At 38.8% G+C, this 26,851-nt stretch overlaps 1 long non-coding RNA gene across 1 annotated transcript in view; it reads left to right on the top strand.

The window, feature by feature from the left end:
• The first annotated feature begins 67 nt into the window (after positions 1-67).
• The window catches only part of LOC136366769 (uncharacterized), a 34,494-nt gene continuing 7,710 nt past the window's right edge, over positions 68-26,851 (top strand). Inside the window, exon 1 of the long non-coding RNA XR_010744570.1 lies at positions 68-122. This is a non-coding gene — a long non-coding RNA (uncharacterized lncRNA). The remainder of the gene's footprint in view (positions 123-26,851) is intronic.

Genomic DNA, 26,851 nt, shown 5'->3' with positions numbered 1-26,851 from the left:
GTGGGTAGTTTTATAGCTGTTTAATATAAAATTAAAGACAATTGTAGAGGCTTATGGTACAGCAAATCTTTCTATTTATGGAATAGTTTTTATCCTTTGGGGTACATCTTGAGAGCACAGAGGTGAGTCGTGCTTTAAATAAATTTGTTTGGAAGCACATGGAAATGGCTTGAAATGGGAGGAGCAGAGCTGATTCTTGTCGAGGGGAGTCTGCAGCACTTTCTGTTGTCCCCACAGAAAGAAAACTGGTGTGGGCTGTATGGCCTAATCCTTAAAACCATCCTGAGACAAATATCCTGTGCTCATCTGAGAGCATTTAATTCTTACCCTTACTAAAACCAGGGTTAGGTGGACACCCAGGAATGTGGATGGCCACCTAGAGCTCATTTCTTGAACATTCAGTGACACAGAAAAAATTTTCATAGAAACGGAAGAGATTTCATAGCTTTATATAATCATAATCCAGATTGATGTGGGCTATATATGCTCCTAAACCATGCAGAAGATTTTATGAGAGCACAAGAGTGAACATATGCTTCTGTAACAACCCAAATACAATATATATGTGCAATACATATACATACACATGCATTTTTAAGAGACACACATCACTTACATGTCAGAAGGGCCATCTACTTTGAGAACATTGCACCTTTGCTCCTGCGTGTATCTATAAGAAAAAAAATCATGAAATTGCAGCACACACACATAACAAGAAATAGTTGTCTCTATTTATTGAAACTTTTACAAGTTTGCACTCATTACAGAGACTTGAGCTTTCTGCTCATTTTTGTGGAGCAATAAAGAAGGGGACTTGTATGTTCACTTACCTGTTGTCAATTACTGATGCCTCATTACACAAATCACTTCGAAAGCTGATGAGGTTTTATCTAACATAGAGGCCAGGTCAATCAATCGTCATCAGACCTGTGGATCTTCAATGGACATTGAAAGGTTAACCCAGTTCTTCAGGGCCTCCATCATGTCAGCAAAAATTAGCAAGAAGGTGGCCAAGTTGTCAATAGAGCACAGAGACAATTAGTTAATGATTAGAATGTTAGCACTTGGGGAGTTGATAACAAATGAGCCATCTTGGATACATTTGCATGCATTTAGAAATCTATATAGCTTGGTGGGATGGGAGGGAAGTCTGTGCATATGGTGCAGTAAGGAGTGCCATAAAGCAGAATTATGTGTTTCTGGGTGTATTGTAGACTTGGCTGTGCTAAATGAAGCCACTGTATCAGAAAACCTGCACATTTCAGTTTATGAGAGTCAGGTACTTGGCTTTGCTGATCTACTTAGTAGCCAGCATTAGCAATGAGACTGCTGCCCTGTCATCATAACCCCATTTTCAGCTAAATGATTATGGATTTGATATCTTCTACAGTAAGCACTGGCCTTACCAGTTGTGATTAAACTTGAAGCTTCTTAAATTAAGGACAAGGTAAAATTAAAAGACTGCCTCCTGTTTAGGATTTCATCACTTAATTTTAGTCTTGACTTCTCTTCTTTAAGAAGAATATAAGAATATTTTGTAAGACTTCTGCCTGCAGTTATAATATCATTTTATATCCCTTGTTGGAACAAGAAATCCTCTGTCCATATCACCAGGCCAGGGTACCCCCTTGTGCTGGCTGAGGCTTCTTAACTAGTTTGGGCAGGAAAAATAAATGTTAGATATTGTCTGCATAATTACTTGGACAAGTGGGTTTTGATCGTTTCAAGGTCTCCTTTACCTTTGTGCTCTCCATCAGGTTCAGACACAGTTCTGATGCTCACAACTACATTTAAAAATTGCAGAAATGTTCTGCCATTGAAGTATTGCAGAGATTTATTTCAGGCTATTAGGTTTCTCTTTACCTTTGGTGGAAGACTAGTGTAGGCTCTATATCTGAATCATATTGTCCATCATTATAAACACCCCCTTAATAAGAGACATCCATTCAGTGCCTAACAAAAGAATTCCTTGGATTCTGAGAACAGCTTTAAGAAGATATATCATATATACTATAGGTTACCTTGTGACCCAATTGCCTTCCTATTGATGTGCTGATACCTGGACTTGTCTCTCTGAGTGCTTTGACATACAAGTATCCAATTATATTCAATTTAGATTCAGGTGGCAAAGACCTTCACTTTTATTTAGCAAGCATGGTTTGGTAAGTTTTCAAGGAAATGTCGTGAAGGGAAAGGAAAGATTTTCAGATGGCTGACTCCAGCTTTATGTTTTCTACCCCTACAACCCTCTGCAAGCCATAACAGTTGAAGTCATAATCATATTTATATGAGATTTAGTGGGAAGGGGGCATGAGATGACCAAGTAGTGGTTTCTGCAACAGTGAAAGTGAGACATAACAGTCTCCAGCATCTGTTCAGACAGTTTTCAGCCCTACATTTTATAAACAAAAAAGGCATCTCTTTTCCTCCTGTGAGCAATAAAGGGGATGAAAATGTGCTTTAAAGACATCCGCATTTGAATTGTCGCATGTGAAGCAGAAAGTCTAATTGTCTGGAATATTAGTCCTCCATGCCATTGTGATGGGGCTTTATGAGTATCTTCCTCCAAGTGTATTGAAACACCCAAGTGTGCTTGACACTGAGCACTAATGTTTCTCTCTACACATTGATGTTGCCGTCACAAAAATATGTCGTGCCTTAGAGCTGTAACTTCTCAAGCAATTACACACAGGAAATATTTTGGATTAAGTGAAAATAAAAATATCATGGCCAGTAAACACACTTTCATTAGCAGGCTCATGCTCAGTGTTGGTGTTTTTAAGCCATAGTCATACTGTGCTGTCTATATTCTTTCATTATTCTCTTTATTTTTTCATTATTCGAAGGATTTTCTTTTTATCCACTAAGTTCAAGTTTAAATATATAACGGGACAGATTCCACATTATTGCATCTGGAGTTATTCAGCTGTAATGTGTCAGATTAACCAAGAGCAAGTTTTGCCTGCAATGTCATAGGAACAGTCACAAAGAGAGGCACATTTTGTAGAAAACATTGCAACCCACCCTGCTGGATTACACTGGTGGTACCCAGACTTCTGGAACCAGATGGATCCCTCCTTTTCACCTGCTCTTCACCCCCTACAGAGGAAGGCCCTTTCCCTCTGGGAGGTATTGTCATTCTGCCTCTTTGACCTCCAAACTGACAGAAATGGTTAAACTTCCTTGATGAAAGTTTTCTTCTTGGCATTTTGTTGAAATGCTGCTCATACTTTAATGCCACAATGTAGATTCTTTAAGGATGCTTTCTAATTCCCTAGAGAAATTCCACAATAGCTGTTGAGCTGTTGCAACTATTGCCTTTCTTATTTCTCATTTCTCTCTTGCACTTTGATCAGAAGCTTTGTTGAAATGTGTTGGTGTTGGGCCAAGGGAAGTTTTCTTTTTTGTCTCATGCCAGCTACACTGAAGTATATTTCTGAGCAGAAGAATGGGCTAAGCATGGAGCCCTGCTTGGGGAATGTAAACACTATTGTGGGCAGTATATTAAGAAATATCCTGAAGTTAAAGTCAAAACGTCTATCTTGATGGGAAGAGATGCCCGTAGTAAAACAAAAAGCACTCCAAGGATTTCAGCTGAAATATTTATTGACATCCATTTAACCACGAATCTCAGAGTGTTTTTATATGAAAATAATAAAGTCCTGAACCACTTCTGTCTAGTTTTCTCTAGAAACAAAACAAATAACAACTGGAAAAGGACTTTTTAATGTTATTTTCCCTGTAGGTAAAAATAAAAAAACTAGCATGAAAGCTGTTCCCTTGAGATCTCTTGGCAAGGAAGACCCATGAGCCTCATGTACATTTGGATAACAACAGCACCTCAGAGCTCTTTGAAGTTATACCCTTCAGTACTAATCTGATTTCATTCAAAAGAGAAATCTAGGATGATGTTTATGAGAATTTGCAGTTTCACCATGGTTTTGATCAGAAACAGATGGTGTATCTGAAACAATTAGAAAAACTTTTGTTTAGAAGCAGCCCACATGTAATTGACTGTTTGATGTAGACATCACAGCATTTGGTGTTGGGGAGTGAAACTTGTACATGCATTTAAAATTTGGTGTGCCAGGACCTCAGCAGGTGTCAGCTGGCTTTGCTTCTGGAGGCTGGGTCAGTTCCCATGGGCTGAAGATCCCAGCCCACAGTCCCTCCAAATGAACAATCATCTTTTTACAAAATGACCAGAACCGCACCCTTTCCTAAGAATAATGTCATAGAAGATACACCAGCCCCAGGCAGCTAAAAATTGAGTTTGTGGCTAGAAGATGATCCTGCAAAATTACTTTTGTTAAGGATTCCTTCAACTGTAATTCCAGCTGTGCCTTGCTGTGCCTGGAGTGTGTGTGAAGACTTTAAATCACACCAGGCATTGAGATCAGGGCTCTGGGTTTGTTTCATCTTCACGCACTATTTACATCTTCCCTAAGAATTAGTTCTTGGTTAGGATCCTGCAACTAAATCAACATTTTCCTACCAGAAGGTGGGAAACTGAATTATTGTACAGGGAAAACACAGTGTACACAATATTAAGAATGTGAGTCCACTTTTCATGACTGGAGACTTTCAGGAGTGGCCGAAATTTAGACATGCAGCTGTGGGAATGGTGGGATCAGGAAAACACCCAGCTGTGGAGGCCCATGGCTGCTCTGAAAACTGTTGTTGATCACTCTTCTATAAAACTCTAGTGAGACATAACATTTTCTCCTCAGGGACTGTATTTACAAGAGAGTTCTATGAGGAGTTACTTAAAAGATTCAGTTGTTCCCTGTGAGTTTCACTGCTAGAGAATTTACCTTGTGCCTAAATTTGGTGTCAGCCAATAATTCTTGTGCATGTTTCCCGCATCTGTAAGTGTGGGCATATGTTCAATATAGATTTTTATAGATTTTGAAGGAAGTGCAAACAGAACCAGCTGACCACTTAGTAAGGTCACCTGCTTAATAGACAGTGGGGAGTTGTACTTACTGAGAATTTAACACTGCATTGTAGAAGACCAAGTCTCTCTCTCACAAAGGAGATACACATTCTTTCAATAGGGACAGGAATAGACATGAACACTCTACAGAATCCCATGTGTATATACACAAAGCCAGTTGTCTCGAATTAAATGCTGTTGAGCAAACTGCCATTCCCATTAAATCCCCTTTTAGCACTCCACTTGTAACGGGATGAAAATATATGTCGTAATGGGCCCAGGTACACAAAGTGCACATTTAAACCACTTCAGATGCACGTGTAGCATGAGAACAAGACATAAACACAAATCAGTCCGTGTATAAAATGACTTTCACCCATGAGGCCCAGATTTATTCCACCTAACTTTAGGCACTTAACCAGGGTGCTTAAGGACATTCTCTCCTGTGGCTCTCCATGTAGTCAATGGAGTGAGAGGCACCATAAGGAGGCAATTTAGCCTGTCTAGGATCTGAACTGTCCTTATGAGACAGTTTTCCATTTTCCTCCAGTGCCTACTTATTATTTGTAGGGAAACAGTGTTTTTATGGTAGAGACTTCAGTTGGCTGCCTCATGTGGGGGAGATAAATTTTGGCCAAGCAGATTGAGTTGGAAGTAGCTGTTTACGTTGCACTGTTGCTGTGATTTCTTTGAAGTTATGAACATTCCCTCAGGACACTAGTGGTAAAAAAATATAATTTACAGATAAGCTAAGAAATCTTTAGGGTTTCTTTAAAACCTTGTGCCATACTCTCAGCTTCGTACACAGCATTAATATTGCAAAATGCACTGCAATGAACTAGTTCCTCAGAATGCTGGATTTTCTTTCAATACCTCGGTTCTCCAAATATAAAGATCTGATTACTTGACTCAAAGGCAACAAACAGTGATTTTAAAAAAACATTTGCTATTTGTATTTCTATAATAATTTCATGAGTTGCTGCAACAGCATGTAATGAGTGTAAAAGTCAACAAAAAATGTTTTAACTAGCATTAAATTTGTTCCCTGCCAAAGTAACACCATCATGGTTCTGCATAAAGTGAAAATCCATCGTAGCATGAGCAATCATTGCTTCCTTCTTGCATGGCCTGGGAATGTATGAACAAGGAGAACGTTTCTCCTGGAATGATGGTTCAAGTAGACATCCACTTTACCTCTACCTTTAATGGCTTTACATCGGGCAAAGCTGTCCTAGATGGCATTATTTTTCTTCAAACATGTGGGTTTAATTCTTTACTTCCAGTCCAAGTTGAGTAGCTCTACCTTTGCTGCCACATTTCCCAATGGCAGAGATAGTGTTTAATTCACCCTTGTGTGATGTTCCTTTTCATTGCTAAAGGTGTATCTACATATTACCCATATATTCTCTGTTTGGGTAGTAGAGATTGTGCCTGTGAGGATCAGACCAATCCCACCTACTTCCCCAGACTGATTGTAGCAGTGATCAGAACCAGATGCTTCACAAGCAGCGCGAGAAACTCCCTAATAAATAACATGATAGATCTGTTCATTGAGAAAATCTGTTTCCTTTTTCTGTGGAGATCAAGTACTATTTAAAGTATTTAATTTTGTGTAATTGAATCAAGAGTCTTAGAGTACAGCCTCAGTAATTTTTTGTCTCTTGCTAAATTTTTACCCTCAATAAATATCTTGTGGCCTAGAGCACCATAGATTAATTTGTGCATGCTGCAAGAAGTAAATTCAAATATCAGTTGTCTTTCATTTTCACAGAATATCCCTTCTCCCTGTGTGATAAAGTAAAATCTCAAGTTTTATCTGGTTCAGGTTCTGTATTTCTTATTTTTTGAACTCATTCTACATTTCTTATGACATCATCAGAAACTGAAAATGCGTACCTAAAAGTCTTACAAAGAATTTTGAATGAAAAGCAGATAATTAAATAAGTCATTAGCATTAGTTCGTTTTGCAGCCAGCCTCAAAAATACCTTCAGCATTAAAAAAGACTGGTGCTTTTTTGAAGTGAAGTCTACTGCAATATTGCCACTCATTTCCAAAAATCTGTGTACAAATCTGTTTCTTTGCTTTCAGTTGGTCACATTTTTTGAAACACTTGTCTTTGGGAGAGAAAAAAAAGTCTTCTGTATTCAATCTTTTCATGAAAATTAAAGCTCTGAGAACAGTCAATTTTGTAAAAAACTAAAAAAAAAAAAAAAAAAAACAAACAAAAAAAACCAGTTTCAGACAGATTAAAGAGATAAAGATGACTCCTAAATGGTTCTAGCCTAGAAATTTGTTCAGTTTGCATAATTGGACCCCAGCCTGTGAGATTGTGGAATTGCAAGTAGCAGATGATGGATATTAAACCAGTTATTCCTTTGACTGAGAATTAAGGAATGGAATAGGGTGGGCTACAAGTGAAATTAGTAATTGGATTCAGCACTGTGAGAATAGAATTGACTTGCTCTGGAGCTAGTGAGAGCTCAACTCAAAACTTTTGCCAAAAATTTGAAATATAATAGTTTTTTAAGGTTTGAAAACTGTCAGTGAGATGCTGTAGTTAACTTTATCATTGTTAATTTATTTTAGGCAGTGCCCAGAGAGCCAGTGAGACCTAATTAAAAAAAAAAACCAAAACATGTAAGGGCCTAAAACCTAATGTCTAATTTTATAGATTTAAGTAGTCCCCATTGACTTGTTTACATGACAAGTGACAAAAATTAAATAAATTCCAGATTTAGGGGAGTAGCACATACTAATCATTGAATGACTAAGACTGACAAAATTTGTCTAATTTTCTGCTTTGCCATGTTCAAGTGATTATGGTTCTTTAATCTGTTTCTTTTTTTCTACATTTACATGTCTGCTGCCTAAAAAAACCTGTCCCTGAACACTTTCAGCAGTGTTGAAGTAGGTGATTTGGATCAAAAAAACAAAAAAGCTGTTGATCTTGATTGTGAAAGCTCTTTATTTCTGGGGGGAATGAGATAGTGGAGTAATGAAAGGGTAAGGGTAGATATTTCTCTGAGGAAGGTTACAGAACTGCATCTTGCTTCACACAGTAAAGGATGCCAGTAGCTACTCACATTTATTCCACCAAAAATTATCACAAAGAAATAATAGCAAATAACTGTTAAGAAAAGTCTGCATGATCTTGGAATTCTGTAAGGATCTTCCAGATTATGGAGCTCTCCAGCCCAAATGAGTAACAAATTTGGGGCAGTACTTCTCAAAAAACCAATTTGAATGTGTCATTCCACAGGAGTATCTTGGAGCTATCCTGGAGTAGTATTATACACCATTTTCACTTGTGAGTTGTAGAAACCAGAAATAGCTTTATGAAAATTCGGGCATTGATACAGAGTCAAAATCAATCAACACTGTGGTATGAGAGGAGCTTCTTTAGACACTAAAAACAATGAGGTTCAAAGAAGTCAACACACTTACATTTAAGGGAGCACATCACAAAGCGAATTGGGCCATCTCAGGGAAATATAAAAGCATTATTCTTCTGAGATTTGAAAAAATACATAATTACTTCTTCCACCAAGCATGATTCTTTTAAATAACCTTCATTTTTGTCCCTTGGAAATGAAAAGAGGTTTACATTAAAAAGGCATTTCCTCTGACTCTCTGTCCTTGAGCAGCACAAAATGTAAACTATACCTTTCCCTTCTTCCTTTGAAGAAAAGGAGTTTCAATCTTCTTCTGTGAACACGGTCCATTTAAATAAGGAGATGGAGTCCCATCTTTTCGATCAGCTTTCTTTGTTTGACTTGTCAGTAATAACACTTTAGCTGAAATTGTACAGGCGTCCTGCTAATTTAGTAATTATTGACACGGTGCTGGGCAAGAAATGATAGCAAACACAGGGAACTGTTAAGAAGAAATGAATAAAAGATCTTCATATCATTGTTGAATAATGGTTGAGATCATTTTGTGCTCTAAGTAGGCCCAAGACACCTTTTTCCATTTTCTCGACACATTTAAATTTATGCTTCGTAATAGTTCCAAATATTTTTAGGACTCCGCACTTTGTTTGAGAATCCAAAAGAACTGAATGAGAATCACGGAGTGCACACACAGATGAGTGAGGGGTGTGACCTGCCATAGCTTTTGATTTAAGAATGATCCCTCATTTTATATATCCCCCTTCCTCCTTTCTCGATTTATCATGGTATTTAGGCTGTCTTTGCTCTGGCTGAGCTGCCCTGGCAGCTGATCCCATTGTATGTGGCTGGACCCAGAGATTGCTTTTGGATTTTGCCCTGTTGGCAACATCATGGCAGCTTTACTTAGCACGAGCAGCTCTCCAGTGACCTGGTGCACTGGTTTTAGGGTCACTTCATGGAAGTCTGAGTGCTTCCACCCCACGGATGCGTCACTCTGCCCTGTGTTGGATCCTGGAATGCACCTGTGAGAGAGCAACCAGTGCTGGGCTTGCTTTGTGCTTTGTAGATGAACAGGCTGTTAGTATTAAAGCTCCCTATTGAAAAATATGGACTTGATGGTCTGCATGGGTCCTCTCCAACTCAGGGTATTCTGTGATAAAATCACAGTGAACTTGTACATGTTTAAGTCCTTTAAATTCGCATTTCTGTCTCCTGTAACTGGACCTCATCAGAATAATTTTTTAGACCTTCAATTCCTAAAACCTTTACAAAGCTTATTAAAAGTGCCAAAGTTTCTCAGAAATGGGGACAAAATTCTCAACTAAGAGTTCTTTATTGATGTCAATCTGCATCTCACCTATGGGCAACAGATCTTTGTTGCCACCATGGAGCTCATGTGCATAAGGACACAGACCTGTTACTTCTCATCTGAATTTTAACTTGGGTCCTGGCTATTAATTGCAAATGGGAGGTGTAGTTTGGCAGTGCCATTGCAGTGTGGACTCAGTGTGGTGGCACTGCAATGGTGTTTTCAGGATTTCTTGCAAATAGCAGGTGTCTCTAGCCTATCAGGGACTGTCATTACCTGGACTCAGCTCTTCTTCTTGGGCTGGAGTGATATCTACAAAAACATTGTCAAAATAGTTAATATATTAATTATATTAATTATATTGTAATAATATTAAGGTATCCAGGCTGGTTATTCCATACTGAACTGAGTGTTTTGAGACAAGAGGCAGGACAGGGTATGGAGAACAGTTGATCTTTAAATCTAAGGCCTCAATAAAAGGAAATAGAAAGTGATGTTTTAATGGCAAGATTATATCAGTGTCTGCGCTATGTATTAGACTTCAATGCAGTTGTATATTGATTTATACACAAACTCATATGAAAGCTGTTCCTTCACACATTGGTCATGGCTGATAATACTTGTGAACTATGGGATTCTATAGCATCCAGGGACACAAACCCCATAGTTAGTGGCTGGTTAGAGAGGGCAGAAAAGCTTTATTAATGTTGAAAATAATGAGGGCTCCTGTTTCATGATCACGCTGTGATTGTAGCACAGGTCTGTCCTACCTGTCTCAACACCCTCCCACCAGTGTCACAGGGAGATTTTTAATCCAGAGTCACTTTATGTTTTGTTTATATTAAAATATTCTGGGCCTTTTTTATTTCTGTAAAATCTCTGCACCAAGATGTTGCAGAGATAGAAACAAAGCAGTGAAGCTGTACTAAACTTCGCATGTTTCTGACTAACCTACATCTATCTGCCTGTATGCACAAATTATTTGGCTATGAAAAGAAGAAATGCAGCGACAGATTTCGTCGTAGACGTGTCTGTCTGCTGCCCTAAGGCTACACCCTGCACACACAGAATTCCGTGAGCCACCCCTGTTCCCATTCCAGGGAGCTGGGGGTGTGTCTGGCTCAGAATTTGCCCTCTGGCCAATGAACACTAACAGGTGATTTGTCATGAAATAGATGTTACATATAATTTTTAATGTAAATAAGATAGGATTTTTTTTTTTAATTACCCAATCCGTTAGACAATCCCTGTTTTTCCTTTCCTACCTATACAGAATGAACCCTCATGCTTTTGTGCCATTAGTTTATGGGTTTGGGATTACTTTAGGCATTGTCTTTTTTCTGCATTTTTTCCCAACTTTTTTCCCCCATAATCCTGCCTCTGGAGGCCTTTCAGGTGGTTTAAGGAAGGACAGGAAAACAAAAGGAAAATGATTACTTAAAGGAATTTCCTGAAGGAAATTTCAGAAAATGCAAGTTAAAAATACATCTCTTCTAAAGCAAAACACTCTAAAATATGTTAAGTTTTATTTCTGTGTGGCACTCTGTGCATATAAGGCCATTAACATGCCTCCAGTTTATACCTACCCTCTTCCAAATTCCATTAGGACCTAGGTTTTTTAATCATTCCAAGAGACTGCAAACTTCACTCAAAGTGTTTCAAAATTATTTCTGTTTGTTTCATTCGTGTGTAAAGTCAAATAAAATATTTAACAGAGCTTGGATACAAATTGGAAAGGACCTCATCATTGGATGGAAACAGAAGATGTAGCGAAGAATCATATTAAAGAAAAATTTGTATCATTTTCAGACAAAAACTGAAATGAAATCTGTTTACTAACCCACCAGCTGTCACTGCTACTTCTAGTTGCAATGTATTGCATACACTGAGCTATAGACTTGCAGTCACAGGCATTACTGTAAGGTTTCTGCTGGGAAACTGAGCCTAATGCCTTTTCAACTTCTATTTTTTCTACCAGAACGGAAAATTTAATTTTAGTGCCTGCATGCTTTTCGATTTGCTGCAATGGTTTTTTGGGGTTTTTTTCTTACATTTTAAGGCAGATTTTATTTAAAGCAAACACACCAAAGCTAGGGTCCAAGTAATAACAAAGGTAAAAATGTTCAAAGGCACTAAAATTTACAAAATACTGTTGCAATATGGCCACAGCAATTCTGAATTCTTTCAAGGTGTAGGTCTTTGATTTTTAAGGCAAGAAGAAATCTGTGTATGTACTTAATATTTATGGCCTCTCTCAATTCACTGGCTGACAATTTTATTGCCCTGTGATGGACAGTTAGTGTTTGCCTTCTGAAAGTAAAGCCAAGGAGATTTTTACTTGTGTGAGGAAAAGAATGAGCACCAAGCACTCCAAGTGCTAGAAATGTTTAAGGCACACACTTACAGATGCGCCAAGCTAAAGCACATAAGCAGAGTTGGTGCCCGAGGCGCTGTGATGAGGACTTGGTCTCAAAATGAAGAACTAAATGCAGATCTTCTGCCTGCCTGTGCTTGAGCTGCTGCAGAGAGAGAGAAATTAAAAAAAAAAATGGTTAAAAAGTGAAACACTTTTATTTGAGCTTGAAGGAGACTTTTCCTGGGATCTTGAATATTTTTATTGAAAAAAGAAGGAAAAAGAGCAAAATTTTGAAACAGAAAACCTTTTATATCACAAAATTAAAATAGTTTTGCTTTGACACTGTCAAAATAAACACGCTGACTTCATTTTGGTATTTTTCAAGTGGTTTTGTTCTACAAAATTTCAACTAGAACTAGGGAGAATGTAGCAGGATCTCTAGCTTTTGCCAGTTTTACTTGCCTGTGTTTCTATTCTGCTACATTTATCCCACAGTCAAGTTTCTGATTCAGAGACCACCTAAGCCAAAGCGGGGCTTAGCGTCGCCTCCAGCACATTCAAAAAGTTCCTAGTGAAAAATGAAATTTTCTGGGCTGTTGGAAGTGGTCTGTTTTCCCAAGACTGCGTTCATACTGAAGGGAGAACTTCATAAAGTCCTTCATTTATGTGCATGCAGTTTTATGTGCTGAGACAAATGTGGTGTTCAGGCAGGGTGCGTGGTGAAATGGAATACTCTTGCTGGGAGCTGTGCTGGGGCCACGTTCTGTTCCCAGTGTGGAGAGCTGACCACATCCCCTGTCCACAGCTGATACCACAGGGGCACTGCAGCACAGCAGGGATTGCACCCACATGCAGGCTGCTTCCAAAAAACATTCATTCCTCATTTTTTCCCCAGTGTCTCTAAAATAATGCTCTCTGTGATGCCTTAAGTTTTAGCTGTCGCGTTTTTCAGGTTCTGTGCTGCCTAGGTGTGTAGTTCTGAGCCTCATATTAAGGGCCAGTGACTCTCTTCACAGAGTGGGGAGACAAAACAAATTCTTTTCCTGCTGATGACCAAGGACAACTTTCAGGCCCAAAAGCACAAACAAGGGTGGCTGAAGGAAGGAACAAGAAGGATGAGACCTCACAAGCTGAAGCTGTAATTGGGCAATTAAACCCCGATATGCAACTGGACCAAAACGTATAAAAATGTAAGATCTCGTGACCAGTCAGCCATTTTGCGACCATTTTGGGTCCACCTTGGGTGTAGCCCTGGTCAGGTTCTTGTCCTGCCCAAGTTGTACCCTAAAGACCTTTTAATAAATATCTACTTTATTCTCCAGCTCTGTCCAGTCCCTGTTTCAGGTCAGCCTTCCCAAGGCATCACTGGGTGCCAGTGTGGGGAGTTGCTGCACTGAAAGTACAACAGAGCACTCATGGACATGCCCAAACTTTTCTGGTAGGGGATGGAGCATGAGTGTAAGCAGAGAGAGGCAGAGCAAATCAGCAGACTTAATTGTGTTTCTATCCCAAATGTAAATATCCATATATAAAAAACACCCCTCAAATCTGAAACCCTGCACCGACGGTCCTTTTAATCTTAATTTTGAACAGTTGCTACTCCAATTAAATTCTACCACCTAGCATTTTCAAACAGCTCTTAGTTGTTTCAGCAAACTCTTTTAATGGACAGCTGTTTTTGACAGCTCCTCCTGATTTGCCAGCGCTGTGTCATCTGCCAGAGCAGGAGGACCCATTTGTATTCTGCTGCTGGCACTGAGGGGATATGTAAATGTACACATGAATCAGTTGTCACCAGCACAGACACACTGTGGCGAGATGATCAGAATGTGTTGGGAGTTTAGTTGGCTTAAAGGGGAGGAAAAGGAAAAAAAAAAAAAAAAAAAAAAAGAAAACCAACACAAAAAACCTACCACGCTTAGATTTCTTGAAGTGATTTTATTTCAAGTCTCTCCAGTTTATTTTCACTTTGTGGCGCTTGTTAGATTTAGTTCAGGAGAGTGCAATCTGCTACTCGCAAATCACCAACCTGAACTCAAAAGTTGAGGAATTATAGAAACATTTCAGGTAAACAACATCAGAACTTCGGCTACACAAACAGAATTTTATATCGGGCTCCACTTTTCAAACATTTTAACCCCAGTGAGAGAAAACTTCACATTCCCAGGAGCACAGCATGGAGAGAAAGTTTGTTCAGCTTCCCAAGGCATTCTGGTAAATGGTCAGAGCTGTTTCAGCTCACAGGGTAATTTCACACTACACAGAGGTCAGTTTATATAAAGTATAAGGGAAATGACAGGTGGGGTTAATGTTACCAGATTTACCTCTGGGATGCCCTGATGGCACGCCCCTATCTCTCTGTGTCAGCAAGTGTGAGGACAATTTGATCACCCTCCTGTTGACCTTTGTTCCTCTCACCATTACAATCCACAGACAATATCAGATGCCCCTCCAGTTGAACAGAATGAGTGTGGGATTTTCACTTAGGAGGCTTTGAGGTTGATTGTTGAGGTTTGCGATTGTTTTGGCCAATATCTACAACTCTAAATTAATGGTACGAGTCTGAACCTCATTCTAAACACCTGGAGAAAGTGGCGGGATAGTTTAGTGTCCTAAAGACCTTCAAATCCTGTTTAAGCTTGAATAAAAGCAACATTTCGTGCCTTAAGTATTTGCTTCACTATAACTTTATTCTCTTGGAACATCTGAGTGCTTGAAGGATGCTACTGATGCAAGAAGACATTGAGCAATTGGGGTCCCCAGTGCCAGAGACAAAAACCACTCCAGTGTGTCACATACTTTTCCCACAAATTCTTCTTAGAGATGTCCATCTCTGACTTGAACAGTGTTGTATCTCATTTCCAAATTTAGAGATCAGTCAGTGGAGTCCTCTTGATCATCTCATTCCCATAAGATCTGAAATTCAGTGGGAAGGGTGCACCAGCCCACCACAGACAGTATGCAGATTTCTGCTTCTGACTCAGAAACCTCAGTTCTGTGTTCAATTAAAAAAAGAGGTGATACTGCTCAACTTGGAAGGAAAATGGGTCTTTATTAATTTTTTTACATAACAAAAAGAGAAAAGGCTATTGGTAATGCCACACGGCATAGATGTCAAAAGAATAGGAAAATGATGAGAACCAAAGTACAGGTAGAAAACTTTCAGTCAAGGCAGTGAAACATCAAAAACTGTGCGTGTCTGCATGTGCACATGCATGGATTGCAGTGTAGGGGTTAATACCAGAACACTGTGCTTGGGTATTCCTGGGTGGATAAGACAGAATATTTAACAACAATGTAGAAAATCAGAATGCTCAAAAACATTTCTGTGTTTGAGAAAAAGCCAAAGTACACAGTCACGCAGGACCATGATGCTGCTGAAATAGTTTCTTTTCCAAAAATGCCAGAGTTGATCATTTTAATAACATTGATCTGAGCAACCTGCATCCAATAATTTTCACAGAGGTGGCCAAGGAACTGTCCGAGTGTTTAGTGTTGGTTTTTAATGCCTTGAAATGCTGGTGATTTTCCAGAGGATTTGAAGAAATCTAATGTTGTGCCAATGTTTAGAGAGTGAATGAAATGACCCAGGTAACAGGTTTAAGAAAGGCAAGGTAACAAATGCCAGTTAATTGTGGGATCAAGGGAAACCTACTTCATTGGGCTAATGAGGACAGTTTTGATGAGATTAAAGGTGGTTTTGGTAAAAGCAGTAGTGTTTAAATCATATTGGGACTTGCATAATCACTCGGTGATAATCACAGGGGTGTTTTCTGGCTGTCATTTTGGGGCATCTGTACACACCTTTGAAAACAGTTTGATATTTTTATCTATTAATCTAGAAGATAATATTTTAGTCCTTTAGAACATATCCAGGCCTGTAACACCTGCCAGTTATAGATTGCTCTTAATGGGGGCTGTCTGGATGTAAATAAATGGTACTTGATTTTCTTATAAAAATGTAGGAGATTGAAGTTTTACATTTCGGGTAAAATGGCATTTTACTTTAAGGAATATAATTTAACTTGACACAGCTCTGCTGAGCTTTACAGTGGCTTAATCAAATATAGCACTGCCTTAAAAGCAGGGATTGCTTCAAACAGTGGATTAAGTATTGGTCTTTCACATCTCAAGTGCTGGAGCTCGTTAGGTCTTGGGATGAGAGGAAAAGTGATGTTGTTTTAGCTCAGACTGAGTGTAATAGGAGTTAACTCACAGGCCTCTGTCAAGCTGGCAGTTGGGTGGGTTTTTTCCACAAAAGAAAGTCCTTTCAGGGCAATCTGAAGTTTGAAGAACCTGCTCCTAACAAAGTCAGTGCTACTGGCTGAACAAAAAGGTTTGCTCTCCAGCACCAGGAGAGCATCTCAGCATCTCAGGTTCTTTCTCAGCTGTCCTGCTTTCTCTGCCCATTCCCAGAATCAATCCTGTTCTTTTACTGATGTGATAGCGTGGTTTTAGGCAGTTTTTTGAAATATTTAATTAAATAAGCAAAGGACATAGGTAAGGTCCTGTTTGATATGAAGCTATTGATTGACTTAATGTATCATCTGAAAAATGTTTTCGTATCCTCCTGTCTGCACAAGGAGGAACTTCCATAATCTGCAGGACACAGCTCCTTACATGACTCTTGGCTTTGTGCTAATGAAGTTTGTGCCTCCCAACCAAAGAGCCCCTTCAGAGGACACACAGCTTTTGAAGGAGATTAAATCAGGTTTTGTTACAAACAATAACCATAGTGTACCTCTCTGCTTGCTCATACACTAATCAATTGCTGATCGAATGGCTGCTGAGTGTCTGGTTTTCATCAGTGTGCCTTTCTTCTGCTTTGGCACTTCAGCATGTCACTGTGTCTTCATGAGGGCTTGTTGAAAGCAAAAAGTGTAAATCAATTGGTCTCTGTGTTGTAAAAAAGCTCTTGGATCAGTCAGAGCGAGCCCTGGAGCACCGCACAGTGCTGGGTTTAGTTTGTTTAATTAACAGAATGTTTAATCAGGAGACTGTTAAAAACCCAAAGCTCTTGTCCAACCACAAACCTTTTCAGTCGTGATGGGCCACAGAATGAGGTATTGCATTCCTGTTCACTGCTCCACTGCAGAGTTTTAATGTTTGAGAGGTTTCTTACCAAACATATATGGCTTGTCCCGGTCCTGTCACAAGCCCTGCACTACACCAGGTCTGCCAGGCAAAGGGACATGGCTTCAAACTGGCATCCTGCCAACTGTGCTGCAGCTTCATAAAGCTTTGAGTCATTGAATTTTTTCATTTGAACCAGGTATGGAGGTTTAAGGCAGGTGGTGTTAAACAAAAGCATCAGTGGGTGAATACCTCCCACACCAGATCAGAAATAGCCAGTCTAAGACCAGCCATCAGTACGTTAAAAATATATTGCCTGTGTAAAGGGTGGTAGAGTTGGGTGTTCAGAGTTAATTTCGGGCAAGAAATCCATTTATGCAACTGAGACTTAGGTTTTTGATTGTTTCATTAGTAGGCAAACCCTGTGTGGTTATGGCTGCTTTTAAATGAATTCAGCTAAGGAAAAATCAGTAGTGTGAATGGGACTGAAGAAATCAAATACCAAGTTATTATTAAGAAAAGCTGAAAATCTTTGTTCTAACATGTAATGTTGAGTTTGGCTTTCTAAAACAGTGCTTTCATTTAATACTGATTTATGACCTTGTTACGGTTATTTTTACAGAAGTATTAGTCTGTTATAAGTAGATATGAAGTATTGTAGGTGGTGAGTAAATATGATTTCTGTTCATTCACTGCCTATGACAACCATCATATATTATTTACTGTTAACACATTTTACCCAAACAGCAATTTGTCATTTATCAATCAGTTATAATATCCTAGTGTGAGTCAAGATCTAAAAATGTCCTTGATTGTTGCAGAAAGCTTTTGTGTGTGGTATACCAGAATTTGAGATTTTCTCTTTCAAAAGTCAGTCAAAAAAGATAGAAAATTAGATAACAATAATTTGATAGATTGAGGGGACATGTACACAGTGGAAAACTATGAAATAATGTTATTTCATGATATTGTCACCTTACAAACATTGTGACAACTAATTTTTTTCTGATGTGCTAGGTGTTGTTTCAAGCCTTTGTTAATATAAAAACACAGGATATAGTTTTAGAAAAGAAAATTAATTATAATTAAATAACCCACAACAGTATAAATAATTATATTTAAAATATTCAGATGGTTGCTATTAAATAGGTGCCATTTTGGGATTTTCCAAAAAGTCTCTGAGAGTATCTCATGTTAATGGCTTTTGGCTTTGCCATGTATGGTAATGAGAAAATTCCAGGAAAGTTTGTGCTGCCAAGGAAATATTGACTGGCTCAGAGAGATGGAATGAGGAGGTGGGCAGACAGGACTTTCAGCTAATGGGGTGGGAATACAGGTCTTTTCCAGCTTGATGGAATGGGAGCAGAAGAAAGGAGCAGCCTCACCAAGCTGAAGATAGATCTTAAGTCCAGAGTAAGATCTGCAAAAGAACTTCTTAAAAAGTGCTATATTTTTTAACAACTGGTACAGAGTAGTGAATTTTACAGCTGCCACTACCAAACCAGTTATGTCATGTCTTGCACAACCCTCTCCATCCCAGGACTAAAGGGCATGGACTGGAATGTCATGGTGTGATTTGAGGTTGTGTTGGTACAACCTGAGCATCCTTGTTAAGCAGCTGGCATAGGGACAGAGCAGCAAAATCCTATCAGCACTCCAGGCACATGGACTTGAGCAGGCTCTGGAGTTGTACCAACTGAGACCTTCAGTGAATGTGGGCAGTGGAAGATGGAAAACTCATGTTTTTTCAGGAAGCACGATGATTTGGGAGCAGTGGGGTGAGAAAGGTGCTCTGATTGACCCTGGCACAATGTACCACCCTCCTGAACTCCAGCCAGGGGATGCAGCAGCCACAAGCATCTGAGTGAGAGGTCTGTGGTTATTTTACATTAACTTGCATTACAGGACAGTATGGCACTTGTATTTATCAGCTTTCAGCTGAGGATGAGGCTGGTGTGGCTAAAGACAATAGAAAAGTTTTCCCTGTAAAAATCCTGTAATTGAAGATCTCAAGGCATCTTACAGGCATTATAAGTAAAGCCTCAAATACAGCTACCAGTATTGTCAGTCCCTAACGTTCAGCAGTGCTTGTAAGTGCTGTTAAATAATAACAGTTGTATCAATGCTTTTGCAATCCCAGAAATATTAATGGCATCTTCCCTGTCAACAGCCTCCCCTCCTCCAGGCTCTACTTCTTCTCATGGGCAGGAAGCAAAATTTTGCAAGGCAAGGTCTTGCTGGGAGTTTGGGTCATTTGGGATTTTTTTGTGGGTTTTTGTGTGTGTCCAAGGCAGAACACAACCAACCTGGAGTGCTTTCTTGTACTAATAGGTGTTTTTCCTGATGTCTAAAACGTTTGGATGGATGGTTTTTATTTATTTTTTTTACCTTTCTTACTGGAATGTGTTTGTGGTCACAGACAACTAATGAAGAGACAAGGAGAGACCAATGTTGTAAAATCATTAGAAAAGGGAAGCACTGCTCAAACCAAATGCATTTTGCTATTAAAGTGCCATTTTCAGTCTTATTTGCAGCCCCTACTGTTCCTTACACTGGCTCTTCACTGAGGACAAAAATTCATTAAATGGCTCTGCATTTTACACCATATCACATATGTTAAGTCAAATTGTGCATTCTTTGCTGTTAATTCTCTTTTAAACACAAAGGACCATCAGAAAGTTTAGCTGCAGGGGGGCTACAGGCAAGAAGGAAGATACAAACATCCCTCTTACGAGAATAATAATAATAATGAATTCTTTTAAAGTTTAAAGGAAAATAGTGGCTTTTTTGCGCCAAGACTGTAAGACCTGTCATTTGATCTTTTCAAAGAATCCGAACAACAATAAGGAGAAATGAGAATGAAGGAATGAAGCAAGGGAATAAAAGCCACAAGGAGTTGGGGTACTGGAAGCAACAATCCAGAATCTGACGAATATGTGGATATGATGAAGCCTGGAAGTAACATAGACGTGATCCCAGGAAAAGGCCTGGCTGTATTACCTGACTTGACTATTAACTTTGCTTAACCACAAGTTTTTATTGAGAAATCTCTTTTTTTTTTTTTTTTCTTTTCTTTTTTTCTTTTTCTTTTTCTTTTTCTTTTCTTTTCTTTTTCTTTTTCTTTTTCTTCTTTTTCTTTTTCGTTTCTTTTTCTTTTTTCTCTTTTTCTTTTCTTTTTCTTTTCTTTTTCTTTTTTCTTTTTCTTTTTCTTTTTCTTTTCTTTTCTTTTTTCCTTTTTTTCTTTTTCTTTTCTTTTTTTTTTCTTTTTCTTTTCTTTTTCTTTTCTTTTTTTCTTTTTCTTTTCTTTTTCTTTTTTTCTTTTTCTTTTTCTTTTTCTTTTTCTTTTTTTCTTTTTCTTTCTTTGCTTTTCTTTTTTTTTTTCTCTTTTTCTTTTTTTTTCTTTTCTTTTCTTTCTTTTTTTTTTCTTTCTCTTTTTCTTTTTTCTTTTTTTTTTTAATTCAAAAACCAGCCAATCATCATTTGGTCAGACTACTCACAGTACAGTTTCTGGTTGGATTGTTGTGTAAAGTGAGAAGTCTTAGCTGAAATGGGACCCTTGAATATTTTGCAGAAAGCCACCTTTCACCAGGATCGGGGGAAGGGAGACAGATGGCGCCTGTGGAACACCAGGTTTGTGATAGAGTTTGTGGTTTGAATCAAATTGAGCAACTATGATTTGTGCTGTGAATGTGGCTGCTGGAATGTTTTAATCTACAAGTGACAAGTGGATCTCCTGACTATCAGTGTAAGGGGGCAGAGCACCCATAGCACAGTGTCTAAATTAAAATTTCAGCAGTACCCATGGCAAGAAAGAGAGAACATAGCAAGAGATTTTTACACATTGTGGAGTTATCCAATTTAAATAAAATATATTTGTTGTGTTTAAGCAGAAGGAAATGAGAAGAGTCATTGAAAAGTTCAGTTTGCTGTCTTTCCAGTGAAAATAGACCCAATCTGGAGTATTTGACCTAAAAGTCACATCTGAACAGACTTTTTTTGTTTCTTGCACACTTGGTAAACTCAGGTGTCTGCTTACACTGGTCCTCTAGTGTTGCCTCAAGTTTGCCTGCTTTTCACTGTTTGCGTTTTGTTCTCAGCAGCTTCAAGTAAACTATGATGTTTTAGAAAATTATTTTTGTTTACATTCTTCTCCTCTGGGAGGAGAAAGATGATTGATGGTGATGCTCACCAATGAGGTAGAAGAGGTGGCTACCTGTGTAGCCAATCTTGGCCTATTTGTAAAACTGTTGTATTATGGATGTCAGAAAATAAAGCAGAGCTTTCCTGCTTGACCTCCTGCTGCTCCTTTGTCCTTCGTGGCTCTAACAGTGGCACTCTAGTAGGGTGCAGACCAGGGCATCTCATACTGACCCAAATGTTTGCCCAAGTGCAGAAACCAAGCTACTCTGTGTGGTTTTGGTGCAGGACGGCATCAATTCATATCTGCCGTGAAGAGCAGGATGATGAGTGAGAGAAACACTGTTCTGGCAGGAGAGGAGCAGCAGTGGTGCCACTGCTGAGGTGAATCCACATTCCAAATCACCTCCTCATGAGGCTCTCTAAATTCGTTTGGAGGGGATGTTTCCCTGACCTGATCCCCAGTGACACAACTCTGAAAACCAGAGGAATTTCAGTGTGAGGAATCATGAAGCAGCAGGGTTTCATTGTGGGGGTCACCAGCAGAGAAGCAGCAAAGGCTGAGGCCCTGATCCGTGCTGTGGTGGGGAGAGATGCCAGCACTGTCCATGATTGCTTCCAAGAGTGGAAGCCATGGAGATGTCCAACAGATGTGTGGAAGCCAGTCTTGTTATCATCTAACGGGAGTTTCAGGCTATTGGGCACAGACCAAAGTAAGGTCCTGGAACAAGACAGATGATGAACTTGGGCTGTAAAATCCTCTGTGCTCCTCTGCCATTTGGCCGTGATCCTGTACCATATGTCAAGTGGGCTGCAAATTCCCATAAAGCAGCAGTGTGCTACACTAGACCTATAACAAGGGAGGTTGTAAAAGGAATGAATGGCAAGTGGAAGGTGGAAATCATGCCAAATGTACAGCACAGGCTTATTAGCAGCAGCACAGCAGCAAGGAGGCAGGAGCTGCATATGGGAGTAGGGCTGTGCATGGGGAAAATGGAGAGTGGCATTACTGCCAAAGGGTTTTTTCTCCTCTTTTCACCACTTCTGAAATACTTCAGACATTCTGGGGTTTTGGAATGAGAGCTTTGTCTTTTTATTGAAACTATGTTTTGTAATTCTATATAGAAGGCAAATCTGTTATTTTGCTCCTTTTCTTGACTGAATATGTGCACCTGCTAAACCACCTTAGGTTTGTGTGGCTATAAGCTGTAATCAAAAATCAGAGAATCATAGAATGGTTTGGGTTGGAAGAGACCTTAAAAATCCTCCAGTTCCAGCCCCAGTGCAGATGTGAGCCTGGAAAGACCAAAACAGTGAGCCCTCTGAACTGAGCTATTTCTGCTCTAGGAGAAACAGTCCCAGGCATCTTCAGCAAGGCCCAGAAATTTTGATTTTTATAATGGGAATTGCTATAACTTCCAGTGGTATATAGGCTAAGTACTGTTTATTGAAAGCTTTTTAACTCAGTGAATGCCATTTTGCCTAAATCACAAAGTTTTCGGGGAGCAGATCAATTTTTTAGAAAATGTCATTAGAAAATTTTGAAATGTTTTACTATGACTTTAGCAATACATTTCAAATGGTCATTTCAAACTCACTTTCTCTTTTTATATCTAAATAAAACCAGGATGCAATATTTCAGTTTGTTGAAATAAAACAGTAATTTATAACAATTTCATTAACAACTTCATTTCCCAGGAATAATTTAAACTTTGGTGGGGAAGGAAGTTTGCTTTTCAAATACTGACACACCCACACAGTTTTCAGTGTTGGAACTTCTGTCAGAACAAAAAGATAGCTATGGGAATTTATTTGGGTTGGCTTCCATGTTTAAACTATGCTTTTTATCATTTGTCAACATTTCTTGAAAAAGACTGGATTTGTGGCAAAATTATGATTAAGGACATTACGGAATTTCTCTGCAGAATTTAGGATTTCAATGTATTCAAATAATGACTGACATGATAAGGCGTAGCTGTTAAATGGTGTGTGCTGTATGTACATAAATAAAGAGCAGATCCCAGGCAAACTTCATTTAAAGACCAGTGATGTTGCTTGAGGATGAAAATGTTGGGTTAAAACCAGGTATAGTCTGTCAAAATCAGGAATAAAAACAAAAACAAGACCCAAAAAACCCTACAACCAACAAACAACAAAAAAAAAAGAAAAAAAAACCACACATAAAACAACAACAACAAACCAGAAAACAAACAGGGGGAAAAAAGAGAGAGAGAGAAAAAAAAGAAAAAGAAACCAAAGAGCACTTACTTGCTGGTGAAATTTAATCCTGTTTGGCCATAACTTGTTAGCCTTCCTCCTGTTGAGTATATGTGATTGATTTTACTGAGACACTTTAAAAGTACAGTTCAGTTCACTGATACTGCTGGTTGAATTTCCTCAAACAACACACTGTTATTTTAGTCTCATTTTAGTGATGGTTCCTCTGTCTCACACCTGCACTAAAGAAGGAGGTGTGTGTAATTTTACGTGTTTGTACATTACTGGACCTAAAGACAAAACTTCCTACCTACCTGTACCCTACAGAATAGCAAACTGAGCAGTTTAGACAAAATCCATGAAAAAGAAAGATAATCAGAGAAATCACAACAGGGGCTGAAAGAAAAAGGAGACAGAAAAATCCATTACAAATGAAAATAATAAGTCCCTTAAACTTTGAGGAAAAAAGAGAGGCTCGTTTGTACAAAGATAGTGAGATGTGTTCATTGATCTTTTTAAGAGTCAAGAAAAAATTGGCCAGCAGCTGAATAAAAGAAAATGAAGTTCCATTAATACCTCCATGGAAAGACAACTCGGGTAAATTGATCAGTGCAGCACAGATAATTTCTAACCTTTCCCTTCTTTGGAGAAGATGTTTGGGGTTTTGTTCTGATTTTTTCTTCCAAAGAGTATAAACAGCACACAGCACCAATTTCAAGTGCTTTTTGGATGGCTTTTCTAGCAATAACTGGAGAATTTCTGGAACTAAGCATTGTAATGGCTTTTCTTCCATCTCCCTCCTTCATCACACCCTTGATGCCTTGAAAAATATCAACATTGAGAAAGTTTGAGGGCTTTTTTTCCTCCTTTTATTTTTTAACTCTCAATTACTTCCTTCTCTGCCTCCTCCTTCAAAGGGGTTTTGGAACATTAGGCAATTAAAAAACTGAGTTATTATCTGATATAATAAGTGTGCCAGGGAAACCTCATATTAACTGAAATGCAGGAAGAGCCCAAAGGCCAAAAGATGTTTAGTCCTTGCCAGCCCCTTGTACAAGCCTGACCCTTACCTTGAACCCCTGCCTGTAGGAGTGGCAGAGCTTTCATTTGCACTCTTTGTTTTAGCTAAAGTCAGATGTCCTTGCAGGAGAGGTTTGAGGCCTGAAACAGCTGCAGCATCCTCTCCAGAGGAATTATGCAGGCTGAAGGCCCCAGCTTCACTTCTTTTAAAACTTAATATCCCCAGATCCTAGAGATGTGAATAAGAAACAAACTTGTTCATGGTAAAAAACCTACAAACTCCAGCTATTTGGAGATATTTCTTTCCAACTCTGAAAAGATCTCTGAAAATCAATACATGAAAACCAAACTTGGCACTTGGGATTTGGGATTCCCACAGCATCGAGTGCAAATCTAAGGGTTTACTTTTGCTTACTGGGATAAAATGCTGCTATTTGCATGTTAGCCACAAATTAACAATTAGAGTGTGGCAGTTAATGAAAGAAAAGAGCATGCAGCACCTTTGGAGTAGGCTGTAACCCATGTTTATAGAGAAAGCTTTGTAGAGTACCCCTGGGTTCTGTAAATGAAATGGGCCTTTGCCTATGCTGCATAATTGTCTCAAAACACGAGGCTTTGTAGTCACATGCCCAAATAACTCCATTTTATAAAGCTGCATCACTAACTCAGCAGCAGAAATCGTTTCTTCTCCATGAGCCAGTGTTCCTTACCCTTGAGACAGAGCTTCATTCAGCTCAGGTGTGAAGTTATGTGAAGGTCAGTGTGGGACAGATCAAACTACACCTGTCTAGATCACACCAGCTCTGCTAACAAAAAGGTATATTCCCTGCCTGGCTTGCATACAGAAATATTTACTAATCTTACACAGAATAGCAAAATGTCCACAAAATGATTGGGCACTAAACTCTGCAGAAAAGTCCTCAAAATAAATCATTATCACAAATATTTTAATACAGACATGTCTCGACACAGCTTTCACTGCATGCAAATATTTAAGCTCATGTTAAGCTTGTTCTGGTTCATCCCATCACTGAAACCTGCAGAGGCCATTAGTGATTCAGAACAGGATATTATCCATGACAGATAATCATTGTCTTCAGAAACTCCTCGTTTTACAGTACAGCTGCGTCTATCAGTTGTGCTAGAGTGGTGCAGGGAGATTTGTACAGTTTAGAGGGGTTTTTAAGATGAAGTGTAGAGTAAAATATCAGCAATCACCATTTGAGTTAAATCAGCAACAAGCCAAGACTTTCTTTGCTCCTGTAAGGAAAGGATGACTCAATTTCCCTATCCTTTATTGCTTAAGTTACCCCTGCACAGAATTGTTCATCAATCTTCCCAAAACCTAGACTATGTTCTAAAACATTATCTAGATAGCTATATTCATGTTTCATATCACTAACATAAATACACATATATTCTAGAAAAGCAAGTGGATTCATTAGAGGAAGTGTTAAATGAGATGTTTATAATTTGAATACAGATGAAATCAGCCTGATTTATACCATGAAGATGTCACATCACACAGACTTCTTGGTGTGTCGTAAGGACACACAAATAAAGAGATTCATTTCTTCACAAACCCAGTGAACTTCAAATTTTACAAGGTTGTGTGAAGTCAAAGTCACAAGGGATTTGGGAGCTAAGATCACCACGGAAGATGTTTTATTACATGAGGGAAAACTGGGAAAACTGAACTTTCAATTTTTTGTGAAGCATATGAATACAAAAATCAAGCTGATACACAATGGCAACTAATCATCAAGAAAGACAATGTTAGTGATTGTGAAACGAACTCACCAACAGATAAGAAACAATTGGAAATATTACTGGTTTTCTGCATCTACTGTATTTAGGTCTGGAAAGCAGTTTTACTGAGCGAGGTTTATGAGACAATCAGGGATGTTAAACAAGAAGGAAATCAGGTCTTCACCTCTCTTGGTTTTTAGGAAGAAAGGAAAAAGTATGTTGGTTAACACTGGGGGACCTTTTCTGCATAGCACAAGAAATAAAGGTTTAAGTAATGGTGCCATCAGTGACAAATAGCAGGAGAAGCCAGAACCAGGGGATAAAAATGAATTTGTGGCCTTGGAACCTTTTTCCCTCCAGGATGCCTCTGCCAAAATAGTTGCATTTACATCTGAGTACCTTGCCAAAGTCAAGAAATTATCAAGGCCTTTCTGAAAGTAAATTTTGCATACTGTGGGTAAATCCACAGATGCAGATAATGCTGAGGGATGGGCATCAGTGATGAATAAAGTCTTCTGAGCCCTGCAAAAGTGGGAGACTTTTTCCTTCCTCATCTCTTGCTTGAGCCATGCCATCAGATAGATCTAACTGGTTTGTTCTCCGGATTTTGATCTGAGTGTTAAATATACTGCACCAGTCTACTTGCTAATACTGCAACAGACTG

This window comes from Sylvia atricapilla, chromosome 13 (genome assembly GCF_009819655.1).
Source record: "Sylvia atricapilla isolate bSylAtr1 chromosome 13, bSylAtr1.pri, whole genome shotgun sequence".
Classification (NCBI taxonomy): Eukaryota; Metazoa; Chordata; class Aves; order Passeriformes; family Sylviidae; genus Sylvia; species Sylvia atricapilla.
This window is presented reverse-complemented; position numbering and strand designations above follow the sequence as displayed.